Raw genomic sequence first — 17,717 nt, forward strand, 5'->3', positions numbered from 1 at the left:
AAATAAAATTAATTTCATAAATTAATTTTAAATAAATCTTAATTAATTTAATATCAAATATTAAATTAAATTTTACACATATCCATCTTTATATATTTAAATCATATTTAAATATATAAATTCTCCTATTATGTTTAATTCTCAAATTAAACATATAATTATATCTCATATAATTATTAATTCCCTTAATTCTAATTTGAACATTTCAAATTGACTTATCACGTTATTCTAGAGCTAGTCCGTTACGAGTTAATAGGGGGACCTCGTGGACCTACAGATCATAGGCTCCAACGATCTGAGATTAATTGGCTAAACTCATTAAACCAGATTAATCCTCATTCGTTAACTAATGGGTCATTCCACTAAATCCCATAGTTGCACTGCCCTCACTGTAGATATATTATGTCCACATGATTTAACCGTAATCAGCAAGTCAACCCTTCACAGGTTGTTCATAATAACAGCTAGGTCAAATATCTGTTTTACCCTCGAGATTACGTCTTATTCCTCAAGTTCCTACTGATCCTCTAATGAACAACTGGTTTGTGATCTAATCAATAAACCAAACTCTCTCAGCCCAGTGAGAAGGTGGGGCCCCTTGTTCAAGACCTAGATTCAGTACTTGAGAGAACAACCTTTCTCCTATCCCTAAATCGAGTCGGCGTGAACTTCATCTTGTACCCTATGTCCCCAGTTATCTATTAGGTCTTATCCCTGATATGGGAGTCTTATTGAGTCGGCGCTGTTGAGCCAACCCTCACCTATACAAATCTAAGGGTAATCCCGAATAAACAAGAGTTCATAGATAGCTCAAGATTAAGATCGAGTTACCTAAGTCATCTAGGTGAAATAGTCAGTCTTATACAGTAAACAGCGTTATAAAGTAAGAGTGACTTATTTCTTGGTCTGATCTTATGCAAACTCATTGCATAGGACGCCCCCACTCCTCATGTCATAATATGTACGAATTAGGATCACATCGTATGTAGCACTTTACAACTCTTTGTAACAACTACAGAGTAGGCCGCATCCAATGGTGTTACCAAAATAAGGTACCCAACCTTATTCATGTACCATAGATCATTTTGACTATTTACTCGAACCTAATCCACTCTTATGTCTCCACATAAAGTTCAAGTACTCATACAATAGTCATGGATCTTAGTTTATTGGATTTAGACTTTCATACAATTCATGAAATCAATAATAAGTTTATTGATTATAGAAAATGTTTATCATTTTACAAACTGCGAGTTTTAGGACATAAAACCCAACACATTCTTTATCAATCTCTCAATCCTATTGAGATTTATGTGATCAAGTCTTAAGTGCCAAAGGTAGGCGTTAGGAGAAATTTTTCCTTTTTTATTTTGAGTTTCTGCCATTTTAAACATCTTTATATTTAAAATGGCTTTTGCCTCCATCAGTTTTAACATATACAAGTCATTTTCAAGTTTAGTTGTACACATTTTGAACACCTTTTGAACTAATGAACACTTCATTTATATCAAAAGTGACTTTATACATATGTTCCAGCAAATAAGAAACAGAGATTAGGTTCCTTTTCATTTTAGGTACATAATATACATTTTCAAGTAAAATGAATCTCCAAAAACTAACTTGATATCTCTCACTGCTTCTGCTGAAATGACTTCACCTGTTTCCACCTTGAAAGTCATTTCATTTCTACTAGCTGTTTCCAGGAACTAGTTTTTTTGTAAGAAAGTGCAAATATGATTACCGGTGCCCTAAATTGAGTATCCAGGTTAAGTGAGAACTTTCCACTAAACATGTTTCTATTACAAGTAAATCGAATTTACCTTGTTTTTTCTTCTCAGCTTTCTTTTCTGCAAGATACTTAGGGCAATTGAGTTTCCAATGGCCGTCAACGTTGCAATGGAAATATTTTCCTTTTGCAACTTTCGTCTTGCTTTTATTAACAGAAGATTGTTTCTTCCCTTTTCCCTTTTTCTTCATTTGGATACTTTTATCCTTCAAAGATCCAGACTTCTTTTCAGAGGGCCTTGAACTAGATGAAGCACCCTTCTAAAATTTCCTTTAGGAAACAATATTTATTTCCCCTTCCTTATTTTTCATTAAAGATTGAAAAGTTTGGAGTTCATTGAGAAGAGTCATTAAGTTGTAATCAATCTTATTCATTATAGCGTTCGTACGAAAAGTTAGAAAACTCATCAGAAGAGATTCCACTATCATACTCATTTGGCTCTTCTCATCTATGACAGCCCTGTTTGCCTCTAAGATATTAAAGTGGACCATTATGTCCAGGACATGTTCTCTAACAGAGGTCCCTTCCCTCATACGTAAATTATAAACATATTTGATAGCATCATGTCATGCTAATGAGGACGGTTGTCCAAACATCCCTTGCAATGACTCCATGATCTCTCTTGCAGTGACCATGGTTTCATGCATTTTGGTAAGCACATCACATATGCTTGCCAAAATATAGGCCCAAGATTTTTCATTTTCTCGAACCCATCTGTCATACCTATCTTGAACATTTCGGGCTGGGTTAGGATTGGGAAGAGGAGGACGTTCCTCCATTAAAACAAATCTCAAATTGTCAACTACTAGTATTGTGTTTATGTTCGATTTCCAATTCGAATAACCCTCTCCATTGGATTTGTCGGAAGTTAAGAGTTGTATAATCGAGTTTGGCATGCTACAATATAAATAAATTCTATAAGTAAATTGCATTTAAATACAATTTTAGCAAAAGTAATAAAGTATCTATATTTCTTTAGCTATTTGCAATGATACTTTAGTGAGTTAGAATAGATGCTACCGAGGGGCAATCAAATACTCCACCACTAAAGCAAGACATTCTTGACCAAATACTATATCCAGAATAACTCTTATTCCTATTGTCATTTAGTTATCATTTTTTGTCAAAAACTTACTAACACTTAGTAATTCTTGTAAGTGTGACCCTCCATTTTTCAAATTTCATAGAACAGTATAAATATGCGCCCGAATAGAAAGATAATGTTTAAATCGAAACTAAGAAACCCTATTCATTTCTAAAGTTTGAGTTGTTCTGAATCCTATGTTACAACCCTCCGAGGGGATCGCTGCAACAACGCCTAGCTAGTGCCACCTGAAAACGACAGCAGGCGCAACATAGGAATCTCACGGTTCAAACTAATGGAAGAGACCATAGGATATGTTCACACATTTCTTTCACCCACTTACTATGAACTACTTCCCCTATTCACCTTGATATTGACCCATGCAAACACTTTCCGAATGGAGCAGTCAAGGTAAAATCGACACGAAGCCGAGCATGGATCTCACAGTGTGAACTCTTAAGAATTATATCGTATATATCATTAATCTCCTACTGAAGTGTCCTAACATATTGGGTATCTTTTGTTCTTAGGTATATTTAGGCTAATAAACATCCTAAGTCTATGTGATTTTCCAAATATAACTATTAGATTTAGATTTAACCTACGATGTTTAGGTGATAAAACCATTTTATTACCCCACGCCGCTCACACAAGCTCATAAAACCGGTTGACAACGCTCAATAATCCGGCCATAATCCCCAAGTAGGAGGTGTTTAGTAGACCATCAACTTAAATACCTCCAACCTTAGATAAGATTATATACTAGTTGAGTTTGTAACTGTTTTTATAAGATAACGACCTATTTTAACTATTAAAATAAGTTGTTAATCTAAATGAGCATGCAGCTTATCTTTGTTATGGATTTTAATGTCTAATCCAATTTTTTTTATAACAACTTATAAAACAATAGACATGCTTCCATCCATAACATTCATCCAAGGTATTCAAATTTTAATATAACACTTATATTAAACTTTAGAAACCCTAATCATGCATACTATATACATTATAACTAATTTATAACATATATCAATGCATGAACCATGCTTTCGTATGGTGGGATTTAAATCTACATGGTATACAATATGCACATACATGTTTAATTTAAATATAGCATACATCACATGCATAAGATATTTAAACAACACTTGATATGGTTCAACTTTGGTATCCTAAAAAATAAAATAAAATTGAAGAAGCCTCTAGACCGATCGAACTGCCCCGAACTGGACCTAAACCACCCAAACCGACCATCCAAAGCTCCAAAAGAGGCTGAATCAGTCCAAACAAGGTTGAACCGATCCCCAAGCCACTGAACCAGTCAAACTGGACCGCTCCCGCGAACCACTTCATGGATGCACGTGTTTCTGGACTAGGATGAACAATGTTGCAACGCCACGTTTTCTATGAAGAACAGCATTGCAATGCTATCTAGGCAGCGTCTAGCAGAAGCGTCTTCTCTAGCTTTTCCAGTCGAGCCTGCTTGCTTCAATCTTAATACAACCTAGTTTCGACTCTATTAACTCTTATAAAATTACAGACCCTTAATCAAACATTAAGGCTCATCAACCAAAAGCCAATTACAAATTTAAAACTTGAAGCAAAGGGAAATCTAATGCCAAAGTTGATTGAAAAACCATATCAGCCATCAAACATGCAATGCTAGCAATTCACCTACCAAACTCAAATTAAAGTTAATTGAGTTCTTAAATCATGCTACCAATTGATGGAATAAATATGTAAAAAACGGAAGCTAACAGAATCAATAACCACTCTAATTACATTTAATTTGAGTTTAAAAGCATACAAAGACAGATTCTCAAAAAAAGGGTTTTACAAGAAGTATACCTTTGTTGAAACTCTTCAAATCCTTGTTGAATCCCACGAATTTGATCTTCAAATCAGTAGTAGACTACAAGAGAGTCTTCTCTACTATTCTCAGCCTTGGATTGATTGGTGGAAGCTCTCAATCAAGTTAGGATTCAGAGGATTTGATGGAGAGTTGAGAGTGAAAAGAAATTTCAGAAATTTCCACTAAAATTTTGTTGCATGCTCTGAAAATAATTAGATAATCAAGTTTTTATTAAGCTTAATCATGCAAGCACTCACTCATTTAGTAAAGTGACTCCTCAAAATTCACTAAGTGGGTGGCTTAAGTGTCAAGAAATGGAAATTCCCACTAAAACTCAAATGTGGGACTTTTCCACTATCTAATTTAAAATTCAAATTTTTATTTAAATTAATCAAAATTAATTTTAGATAATAAATTCAATTGCTAAAGTTGAATTAAATTTGAAAAATATTTTATTTAAATAATTAATTAAACAAATTTAATTAATTAATTAATTAACAATAATTTAATATCAAATATTAAATTAATAAAAACCAGCTAATTTAAACATGAATCCTATTCATGTAATCAATATTTAAATATTTTAAACTCTCCAATTTACATTTAATTTCAAAAAATTAAAACGTTTAATTATATCGAATATAATTATCAAAATCCTAAAATTGAATTGGAACATTTCAAATTCAAAAATAAAAACCCTAATTTCGAATTTTAAACATTTCAAATTTTGCTTAATTTTTCTAATCTAAGGTGTTAATGTTTTACAAGCAAGTAGAGAGACCTTATGGACCTACAGATCATGAGCTCCAACGATTTGAGATTAATTCGTTAAACTCTTTAACCCGAGTCAATCAATATTCGTTAACCACCAAGACATACCATTATAACTCGATGGTTGCACTCTCCTCACTGTAGATATATTTCTGTCCATTTGATTTAACCATTATCAATAAGTCGATCCTTCACAGGTCATTTGTATTTACAGCTGAGTAAAAAATACCGTTTGATCCCTATAAATACATCTTACTTCTTAAACTTCCATTGATCCTCTATTGAAAAATTGGTTTATTTTCCAACTAACAAACCATATCCCTCTGGGCCATGAGAGGGTGGGGTCCCTTTATTCAAGACCAGTAATCAGCACTTAAGAGCACAACTTATCTGCTAACCCTAAAACGGATAGGAGTGAAACTCCATCTTGCAGAACTATGTCCCCAACTATCTATCCGGTCTTAACCCCGAAATGGGAGGCTTGTTGAGCAGTGTTGTTGAATTACTCTCACTTATGTAGATCAAAGGATAATCCTAAATAAACAAGAGTTCATAGTTAGCTCTGGATTAAGATCAAGTTACCCTAGGTCATTTAATTGAAATAGTCAATTTTAACAGTAAACGATCATTATAAAAAAAAAAAAAAAAAAAAAAAAAAAAAAAAAGGTGACTATTTTGAGGTCCGATCTTATGCAGAACTCTTTTGCAAAGGATGTCCCTACTCGCATATCTCCACATGAGCGATTTTCGGATCACGTCGTTTGTATCATTATACAAAGTAGGCTGCATCCATAGTGTCCCCAGGATGAGGTACCCAATCTCATCCATATACTTATAGATCTTTTTTGCTATATACTATAACTTGATCCTCTTTTATGTCTCTACATAAAGGTTACAGTATTCATGCAATATCCATGGATTCGTTTATTGGATTTTTATTACTTAATGCAATTTCAATAACACTTTTATTGAAAAAGACTTCAATAATACCTTCATTGATCAATAGAATATGTTTCCATGATTATAAACAGCGAATTTTTCGGACATTCCCAATAAAAAGAACCCTAAACGTAATAGGGTTATGATACCTTGTTGCTTTTGTATTATCAATGAAATTATTTGTCTATTTTACAAAGATAATCACAATAGAGTTTATAAACAATAGAAAGATCAAAATAAGGAAAGAAAAATCTACCCAAATTTGTAGATCAAAATTATAAATTACAGCTCATTAGGAATGGTTTATTTTTCAAGTTATCAGGGGCATGTAGTTCATTATTTTGTTCAGTGGGTTGCTCACCGTGTCTTTCGAGCTAGCAACATCATCAAATTGGTTTAGGTACCCCTTAATCCCTAATTTTCATTTCTTTCAGTTTTGTGTGTTGTCTTCTTATTTTTAGCTTTTGAAATTATGAATTTTGTTGTGGAAATAGAAAATTAATCTTAAAACTATAACAAAAGGCCATCAAATTAGGGTGAAAAATATTGTTTACATGAATAGCTGAGCAATTGAAGTCATCTCTAGCTGAAATGAAACTTAGTTATGAAATTGATCAAATGAAATCTTATAGTGTCCATACTTTGCCTGAAAATCTGCAAAAAAAATACGCAATCCTAATCTGTTTGTTTGCTTCGCTCAATGACCATTCGGAGCAATTATAATCAAACATAATAAAAATTAGAAAAATCAAACAAAAGCAGCCCATCTGTTTGATTTTTCTCCTCACAAAACAACCAATCATATTAATCACTTTCTCCTAATATCAATCCCTTTATTGATTCACAAAGAGTTGATGCAGTGAGTAGTTTAGTGTATGAAGCAGTGTGCATGTGTCATTTCCCGCTCCACAAACAAATAAATGAATTGCATGTAGAGCTAGCCAAGACACAGACTAAGCTTGTCAATATTCACTGCCACCAAGCCAATTTGATGGCACTGATCTGCAAGGAATTAGCCCAAATGCCACCACTGGTGTCACCACTGTCGGACCACCGCTCACTTGAAATTAATAGTAACATTTTGAGTTATTTTATTGTTACTAATATATTATGAATGATGTTGGTTGTTAAAGATTTGGTTCAGCTATGACTCTAAAATTGGCTTTTTTAGATTATCATTGTTCTGTGATGTTAACCTTCTTACTACATATATGTTCCTCTAATTAAGATTATTGAGCTTTAAAATAAATGATTCAAGATTTATTATATGAATTATATGATGTTAAAGTTGAAGAATTGCCCAGAATGTTATTTTGCTATGCATTACTATTAGGCAGTTTAAGTTGTGAGTGCAAGCATGATTTGGTCCTTCTTGTTGAGCTATTTCTTAAAAAAGGGAGCGGTGCAACAATAGCAATTCTTGTGTCCTTGATCTTGCACATTTTTTTGACAAAATTTTGGTGACTTCCCTTGTGAAAATTCTGTAATTTTAGTTTCATTAATTGAATTATAGGATGGTCGGAAATATCTTCAATGAATCATGGATGTAATTACATTATATGATTCCTCTTATTAGAAATGTCATTACTGTTGTTAGGGTCATATCTTGCTTGTATATTTGTAATTTGATTTGAGAGTTAGGTTTGAGAAGACACAATTTTCTATGATTGATGACAAAGTTCTCAAGTTCCCGATGTTTTTTTTTTTCACCTTGTTTGTTGTATCTAGTTGAATATGGCTTTTGATCTTCTTGATCAGAATTTTTTATGAGTATGTTTGTATTATTTATGCTTCAACTCTAACTTCAGTCAAGCTTATATTGTATGAAACAAGATAATATAGTTCATTGTATGATACTCTAATTCTAAATTAATAGGATTTGTCTTTAAACTCCTAATTAGACACTCAATATTTGAATCATATTGACTAAAGTTGGAACCTCATCTTGTACATCAAGTATAGCATCTTCTCCTTCATATGTAAAACTCTCTTGATGCCTTTTTATTTGAAAATGTTGTGTTTGGGTTTTTTCTTTTCTTTTCACTTGAAAACATTGAGTTTCTCTTTTGTATCCAAAAAAAGAGATTACCTCCTAAAGCTAGCCATGTCTGGCCATTAGTGTTTGAGTTATAAGCATAATTCATTGGTTTCTTGGCATGTTCTTGAGTTATAACTCTCCCTTTATTTAGCTTCTTTCTTTGTTTGGTATAGTTATTAAGTTAACCCCTCCCCCACCTTCAATAATGCTTGGTTTTCGAATTGTATTTAAGTTTAAAGCATAGTCTGGTTATTTTTTGATGTATAGGTGGACATGAACACATCTTAACTATAGGAAATGTTGGTGTAAGAGCATCTAGCATGTAGTATGCAAATTCAAATCCTAAAAACTTTTACTTTTTCTTCCATCCAACGTGCCCTTTCGAAGTTATCTTCTGTTTATCATATTTATTGATTGCATTGGTTTTGTCTTTTATTTTTTTTAAAGTAAGGTGCATTTTTTTTTTTTTTTTGTTTGAATAACTAATTAGGTTTTGGTGTTTCTAAATTGAGGAAAGATACTGTCATCTCAACATTGACTATTCCCATTGAGGCTATCATTAATTAATGTCTGGATTGTTAAGGACATGCCAAAATATAAGGATGTTAATGAATGATGGTTTCATCATCAGGAAGCCAACCAAGATTGAGGTTCATTCTCGAGCAAGCCGCATAAAGGAAGCCAAGAGAAAAGGGTTGCCATTCTGGATATGATATTTTCCTGCCCAAGTCTTTGATTTTGTTAGTAACTCAAAACTGCAAATTAGTTTTTAAGTTGGTCTAGTCAATTCTTAGGTTCTAGAAAATAGTTGAAGCTATTTTTAGTTGTAGTCTAAGTTCCTATTCTTGTGGAGTTAGTGGGATTAGTTGCTAACATTGTGGAATCTATTTTTAGACTTAAGATATGTATTTATATAGAGTTTTCTAGAATGAAATGAATACACTTCCCATTTTTTTTATTTCTCTCTCATTAATTAGAACAACAGTGGTATCAGAGCCCTCAATTCTTAAGGGATATGCGATCTCTGAGAAAAACTAAGTGATACACCTGTAAGAGTTGTTAGAGGTGGAATTAGGATCAAACAGTCTTTCTTCATTGGCTCCACCTGTGTTTGATGGTGAAAACTACCAGGCATGGGCTATCAGAATGCAAGCCTACATGGAGGGTTGTGATTATTGGGAAGCAATTGAGCAAGACTATGAGATTGCTCCACTTCCTAATAACCCAACAATACATCAGATCAAGACTCACAAGGAGAGGGTCACCAGAAAGGCAAAAGCTCGAGCTTGCCTATATGCAGTTGTGTCTCCTGCCATATTCAACAAAATTATGGCCTTGAAGTCAGCAAAGGAGATCTGGGAGTTCCTCAAAAGTGAGTATGAAGGTGATGAGAAGATTAAAGGCATGAAAGTACTAAACTTGGTACGAGAATTCGAGAGAATGTAAATGAAGGATTATGAGCCCATTAAAGACCTCTCAACACTCAAGGTGATAGAAGTGGTTAGTGCTTTGCAAGCACAATAGCAAATGAGGTTGATGAGACAAAAAAAAAAGCATTGAGGAGGCATTGAAAGCTAGAGTGCAGCAGGGAGAAGGTGGAAGAGAGAAAAAGGGAAGTGGCAGCAGTAACTCAGAGTCTGTTGCAAAGGATGCTGGTAGTACATGCAAGCACTATGGGAAGTAGAATCATCCACATTTCAGATGCTGGAGAAGGCCAGATGTGAAGTGTAGAAGATGTCATTTATTGGGGCACATTGAACGATTCTATAAGGAAGCAAAAACTCAACAGCAAGGAAGAGCACATGTTGTAGTACAGCAAGAAGAAGATCAACTCTTTGTGGCTACTTGTTTCTCATCAGTCACTCAATGTGATGGTTGGTTGGTTGATAGTGGGTGTACCAATCACATGACAAGTGATAAAGAGTTGTTTAAGGACCTTGACAAGTCATTCAAGTCAAGGGTGAAGATAGAAAATGGTGAGTATTTAGAAGTAAAGGAGAAGGGCATAATGTCAATAAAGAGCTGTGTTGGAACCAAGTTGATTAACTAAGTGTTGTTTGTCCCTGAAATTGATCAAAACTTGTTAAGTGTTGGTCAATTAGTATAGAAGGGATTCAAAGTGTTGTTTGAAGAAGGAAAGTGCCTCATTTCTGATTCCAATAGGAAGTTGTTCAAAATAAAGATGCAGCACAAGAGCTTCTCGTTGGATCCACTCGAGAAGGAGCAGATAGCTTTCAAGTGTTAAGTGAATGATATTGAGTTATGGCACAAGAGGTTGGGGCATTTTCATCAGAAAGGGTTGCAGTATCTGTAGAAGAATGAGATGGCAGTAGGATTACCAATTCTGGAGGAGCTGAAAACAAATTGCAGAGCTTGTTTAACAGGGAAGCAAACAAGGCTGCCTTTCAAGAAGTCACAATGGAAAGTAACTGAGAAGTTGCAGCTCATCCACTCTGACTTATGTGGACCACAACCAACTCTCTCACTAAATGGTAGCATGTATTTCATTATCTTTATTGATGATTATACCAAAATGTATTGGATATATTTCATGAAGCAGAAGTCTGAAGTAGCTGAAGTGTTTCTAAAGTTTAAGAGATGGGCTGAGAATCAAAATGGCTATAAGATTCAGGTGGTGAAAACTGATAATGGGACTGAATATACATCGCAAGGGTTCAATTCCTTTTGTGAAGAAGCTGGGATAAAGGATCAGCTCACTGCTCCATATTTTCCACAGCAAAATGGAGTCAGTGAGAGGAAGAACAAGAGTATTATGGAAATGACAAGATGTTTATTGCATGAGAAAAACTTACCAAAAGAATTTTGGGCTGAAGCAGCAAACACAACAGTCTTTCTATTGAATAGACTATCTGCGAGGGTATTGGAAAAGAAGAACCTTATGAAGCTTGGTTTGGTACTAAACCAAAACAGACAAATTTGAAGGTGTTTGGCTATTTGTGTTTTTCTTACGTTCCCATGTGAAGAGAGACAAGTTGAGTAAGAAGGTCGAACCAGGAATCTTTATAGGCTATAGCATGGTGTCCAAAGCCTATAAGATCTATCAACCTCACACAAAAAAGCTGGTGATTAGCAGAGATGTTCAGTTTTTGGAGGATAATGAGTGGGACTGGACAGAAGAAGCAGAGGTGAAGCAACAAGAAGTCTCTCTGGATCCTGATGAATTAGTTGATGATGCACTAGTTAGAGGGACTAGACTATTGAGGGAGGTGTATGAAAGAAGTAGTGTAGTTGCATTAGAGCCTGAAGGATATGAAGAAGCTAAAAGAGATACGAAGTGGATGGAGGCAATGAAGGAAGAGTTGAGTATGATAGAGAAAAACAATACATGGGAGCTGGTGGAGAAGCCTGCAGACAGGAAAGTGATTGGAGTCAAATGGGTTTTCAAAACCAAATTGAACCCAAATGACTCTGTGAACAAGCTCAAGGCCAGGTTAGTGGTAAAAAGGTATGCACAAGTCTGGGAAATTGATTTTTCTGAGACTTTTGCACCAGTTGCAAGAATGGACACAATCAGGTTGCTACTGGCTGTGTCAGCTCAGCATGGATGGAAGGTGTATCAGCTAGATGTGAAGTCGGCATTCCTAAATGGAGTGTTAGAAGAAGAGATTTGTATTGAGAAACCAGACGAATTCATCATACCAAGACAAGAGCATAAGGTTTATTTGTTGAAAAAGGCTTTCTATGAGTTGAAAGAAGCTCCTAGGGCATGGTACAGCAAGATGGATGATCACTTGCTGAACCTGGGTTTTGTGAAGAGTCTAAGTGAATCCACACTCTATGTGAAGAAATCAAGTACTGCTATTGTGATTGTATCTCTCTATGTAGATGACTTTCTAGTGACAGGAAGTGATGATATTCAGATAGAGATATTCAAACAAGAAATGATGAAGGTGTTTGAGACGACTAATCGAGGCCTGATGCATTACTTCCTAGGTATGGCGATTCAGCAAAGGTAGAATGAAATGCTCCTCTATCAGAAGAAGTATGTAAAAGAGATATTGAAGAGGTTCAATATGGAGGAGTGTAAGAGTATGAACACTCTAATGATTCAGAAGGAGAAGTTGCAAAAGGATGATGGAGAGGAACCTGCCGATGAGAATGTGTACAGAAGTCTAGTTGGATGCCTTATGTATCTCACATCCACTAGGCCTGACATTATGTACACTGTAAGTGTCTTATCTAGATTTATTCACTGTCCAAGCAAGAATCATATGGTTGCTGGAAAAAGGGTTATGAAATATCTGAAAGGCACACTGTCTTTTAGGATCAAATTTAATAAAGTTGAAAATTTTGCAAGGCTACTCAGATAGTGATTGGACTAGGTCATTAGATGTTATGAAGAGCGCCTTTGGCTATTGTTTCACTTTTGGCTCAGGGTGTTTCTCATGGTGTTCAAAAAAGCAAGATATAGTGGCTCAGTCAACTGCAGAAGTTGAGTTCATTGCAACGACGCCAGCAGTCAACCAAGCTGTTTGGTTGAAGAAATTGATGCATGACTTGCATCTGAAGCAGGAAAAGTGTGTGAAGATGTTTGTGGATAATCAAGCCAATCTAGCCATTTCATTGAATCCAGTCTTTCACAGAAGGACCAAACATTTTAAGATCAAGTATTATGTTCTGAGAGAGATACAGAAGGAAGGAGAAGTGCAACTGGTACATTGCAGCTCAGAAGAGCAAATAGCTGATATCTTCACTAAGTCTTTTTGTGTGAGTCGTTTTCAAGCTCTTGGGAGCAAGGTGTTTGCAATATTTGAGTTAGGAGGAGAATGTTAGCAACTCAAAACTGCAAATTAGTTTTTGAGTTGGTCTAGTCAATTCCTAGGTTCTAGGAAATAGTTGAAGTTATTTTTAGTTGTAGTCAAGTCTAAGTTCCTATTCTTGTGGAGCTAGTGGGATTAATTGCTAACATTATGGAGTCTATTTTTAGACTTAAAATATGTATTTATATGAAGTTTTCTAGAATGAAATAAACACATTTCTCATCTTTCTCATTTCTCTCTCATTAGTTAGAACAACAGATTTATAAATGCCAATGTTGTGTTAAAGAATATTTGATTTTGTATAATCGTATTTCATTAAATTTTTTCCTTGTTACACAAAGTTGTTTACTCAATGACCCATGATTCCTTTTGTTATAGTGTTAAAAATCTTATTTTCTTATTCTAAGATGGATTCATTTTTATGTGAGTTCTAGTTTAGTTCTTTGTTATCCAATAACTAAAAATAAAATGGCTATCAAGGGGGTCGACAAATTCATTGGAACATCTTTTGGTTGTTGGTTGTAGTTTCCATTTTCCTATTTTTTTTGGATTGTTCTTTGTGAGTTCAAGTTTCGTTGTTTGTTATCTTTTAATAATGAGAATTTAAAGGTTGGTTTCAAATTTGGATGGTATTGTTTGTTATCTTTTAGGTTTCCTAGCTTGTTGTTGAGTAATCTAAAACCAATTTTACTTGTAGGCAATTCTCTTGCTTGATCCTTCCACTTTAATTTCTTTAATTTTTAAAGTGCTAGTAACTTGTCATTTACAAGTACTTTTGCAATTGATTTGTGTGATATTTCTTTTTATAAGTTTAGTTGTTTATAAGTTTTTTCTGATAACTTAGGCTTAAACTTAATATGCTTTTGTATTAGTCTTTTATCTTAATTGTGAGAAGCTTACATGCTTGGGTTTATAAAGTTTGTTTATGACTTTATGCATTAGTCTTTAATTATTATGTGTGATTGAAGATAATGGTTGTGTTGTGTGCATTTGTGATTAGGCTTCAAATTACATGAACTTCTAGTTGATATTTCTTATGGCTTCAATTTTCCATGACACTCAATATCTCTTGCAGGTAGGTGCAAAAAAAATTCATAGAAATGAGTTCAAAGGAAGTATTTGTGGATCCATCTCAGGTGAAAGCTTGATCTTTGATCTTTTCAATTTTGCACATAATGTTGGAGACAATGGAAGTGTTGTTTGGGAGACTTACAGGTTTGCTTTCTACTATAGCCCAATTTTGTACTAGTGTCTTTTCTCTTAGATTTTATAACCTTACTGGTTTAGGTTCATACAGTTTGTTTATGGTTTACTTTAAGTTGTTTGTTAAATTTGAATTCATTGGACATGAAGTGTGGTTGTGGTAGGTTCTATGGAAAAGGAAACGTAAGATTTGTTGGTTGGTTTTTGTATAGTGTGTTTGAGTGATAAGAGACAACCATCTTGGTTGCATCTATATTAGTGTCACTGTGTTAGTTCATCCTTACATGCCTGTTGAGCAACTTTGTTACAGCAATTAGGTTTGTAATTGTTGACTTGACCAAATGTCTAGTGCTAAAGACTTTGACTTTTCTTTAAGTATTGATGTATGTTTTCAAGAAAACATCCTTAGAGTAAGTGTTTGTTGATAGATTGGTCCGGCTCGGGAGAAATAGTTGTTGAGGAAGAGGTCCTCCAATGATCTATCAATCCTTATCTATCACATACCCTTTGACCCGAACGCAACTTGTGTGTGGGTTAATAAGGTAAAAGTACTTAATTTCTTCTTATGGAGGCCTACATTAGACATTCGTGTTATTGATGATATTGTGGGCACTACTATCGTATGGTCAATTGATAAAGTCAAACTATGTAAGAAGATTTATTTATTACTTTGTGAATTCAGTATTTATTTAGTTCATTAGCTAATCTATTTTGTTAAAGTTAGATCATGATGATTTATAAAAGTAATTTTGTTTTTATTTTTTATCAAGTGATTGAAATGACGACAAATATTGGAGCTACATATATAGTTGTGGGAGAATTTTGATATCGTCATAATTTAAACATCTCTTTCGATTGTATCAACTTTTTGGGATTATATATGTATTCACTTTATTTGGATTAAGAATTTACAACTTATTCTATTAGGTAAGAACTTTGTTAAAATATACTTTTGATGACTTTATCAAACCTTTTGGATGAATATAGTGCTTTATTTTTTTTTTCTATGCTAGAAATTTGAATATTTTGTTTGTAATTATGATTGTAGTTGTGGATGAAATGTGAAGTAATTACATCTTTTTCATCTAGACAATTATGGTCAAGCGACATCTATAAATATATATACGTTTATAATTTGATTTTACAAAAATATTTGAAACAAATTGTAAAATCTAAAAAAAAAAAAATAATGTCATTAAAAAGTGCTATTAAAGATGAATTATAACATTTTTTTATCACTACAAAAATGCTATAGAAAATTCAGTAACATTAAAATGTTGCAATAGAAAATAGGGTATCTATAACTTTTTTCTATTACAGTAAAAAAAATGTAAAAAAAAAATACTAATCAAAAGTTAAGAACTTTCAATAACATATCTAAAAGTGCTATAGAAAGCTTTTTAGATCATTGTTTATTAATATAAAAAATTTTGATTGCATTTCTCTAACACTTTGAAACGTTTTCATAACGTTAAATTAAAGCTATTGAATATCAACTTTCTATAGTGTTATTTATAACCGTAAACAAAAGTTATGGAAAGTCGAGAACTTTCAATAACATCGCCTATGACAGGGTCATTAAAATGCTATGGAAACGCGTTTATAGCTTTCTTACAATGTTATTAAAAACGCTATAGAAAGTCATTTATAGCGTTTTTATGCAGTTATAAGAAACGCTATAAAAGACTTTCTATAGTGTTTTTTTCATGCTATGAAAAGTTCTTATAGCATTAATTTTATGCTATCGAAAATGAACTTTCTTATAGCATTTTTCATAGTGGTGAAAAATGCTATGAAAAGTCAAGGATTTTCAATAACATGGGCTAGGACCGTGTTCCGAAAACGTTATGGGAAGTCTACAACAAAGTTTTTTTTAATATTATCACAAGTGATATTTCTTGTGGTGTTAGTTTATCACTTGAACATAATCCACCAGTATATCAAACATATACTATTCAAGTTACATGAAATAATCTTAGATCTTAGTTATTGGATTGAGTTAAGCAAGTCTAAATTTCAAATAAAATAACTCTTTAATTTATTAAATAAATAATTTGTATATGTATTACAAACTATGAGATTTAAAGCATAGACCCCAACATTTGGGATACATGATTTTAAGTTTGAGGTGGAGGAAGTATAGTGTACTTTTTGTTTGTTTGTTTGTTTGTTTATCTTGCTATGCATGTAAGTTAAAGGAAAAAAATGATTTATTCACGTTAATATAGTTAGAAAATTTTAATGCCCAAATTTTGGACAATTTTTTTTAAAAGAATATATTATATGATGTATGCTTTAATGATGAAAACTTCTATGAGTATCTTATGGATGTTATTGTTTGTGATTTGTTCTGTATTTGTATGCTAAATAGTCTGCTATGAAAATATGATAGCATAGTCCTAGGCTAAGGTATATTTAAGTTTCTCTTGGAGTCTCTTACATATTTGAACACAGTCATTTCATTTAAAACCTTGTTAGATTAGTATGTATCACAAAATGGAATCATTTGTCACCTCGAAAGGTCTCAATCCTAGTTGAGTTTACTTCTAGTTATTGTGTAGTTGATAAAAGAAATATATGAAAAGAAAACAAAACAAATTTTTGAAGAAGATTGCTCCTCTTTCCACTAAAAAAAAAAAACGAAAAAATAAAAAAATGTGCCTATGGAAGTGAGTAAGCTTAGGTACCTTAATAGACACTCTGCACGTAGTTGGATGTCTTTCATTTAACCCACGAAGTCCATTTATCTTGAGAGAGTTCTTTTATTGAAAAAAGTGAAAAAGAAAAGTAACATAGTGTCTTTTTGTTGTGTGAATGGTCTAGATAGATGCTTACTAGTTTCCCTTAACGAGGGAAAACTACATGAAATTTTATTGATAGTATGCTAAACTAGTAAGGAGTAAATGAAAAGGGTTGCACCACACAAACATGAGGGATGAAAAGATTTAGCCCTGAAATTTCTTTACAATAGATGTGCTTGAACAATTTTGGCTTATGGAGCAAACATGTTTATTTTAGGCATTAATGTTTGAGTCAATAACATGCATGTTTAGAATTTTTTCTGTTTTATTTTATTTTTGTTCGATACTAGAAAGATTCTAAATTTTGGATGGTGAAAAGCACACAAAAAGTGATTTCTTTGATTTAGGATTTTGTAGGTTTTCTTACGTTAATTGTGATCTTTGACGTATTTTTATATTTGTTTGCAGGAATCAAGCATTTGAATAAAAATACTTTAAAAGTTGATGAATAAAACTTTAGCT

General features: G+C 33.2%; 1 long non-coding RNA gene across 1 annotated transcript; it reads left to right on the forward strand.

Annotated features, from left to right (window-relative positions):
• The first annotated feature begins 6,723 nt into the window (after positions 1–6,723).
• LOC120074756 (uncharacterized) lies at positions 6,724–15,151 on the forward strand. The gene is made up of 3 exons (XR_005481058.2): positions 6,724–6,832; positions 14,327–14,466; positions 14,883–15,151. It is a non-coding gene; the product is annotated as an uncharacterized LOC120074756 (long non-coding RNA).
• The last annotated feature ends 2,566 nt before the right edge of the window (positions 15,152–17,717 follow it).

This window comes from Benincasa hispida, chromosome 3, assembly GCF_027475165.1.
Source record: "Benincasa hispida cultivar pf3 chromosome 3, pf3_genome.v1.1, whole genome shotgun sequence".
NCBI classification, from domain to species: Eukaryota; Viridiplantae; Streptophyta; class Magnoliopsida; order Cucurbitales; family Cucurbitaceae; genus Benincasa; species Benincasa hispida.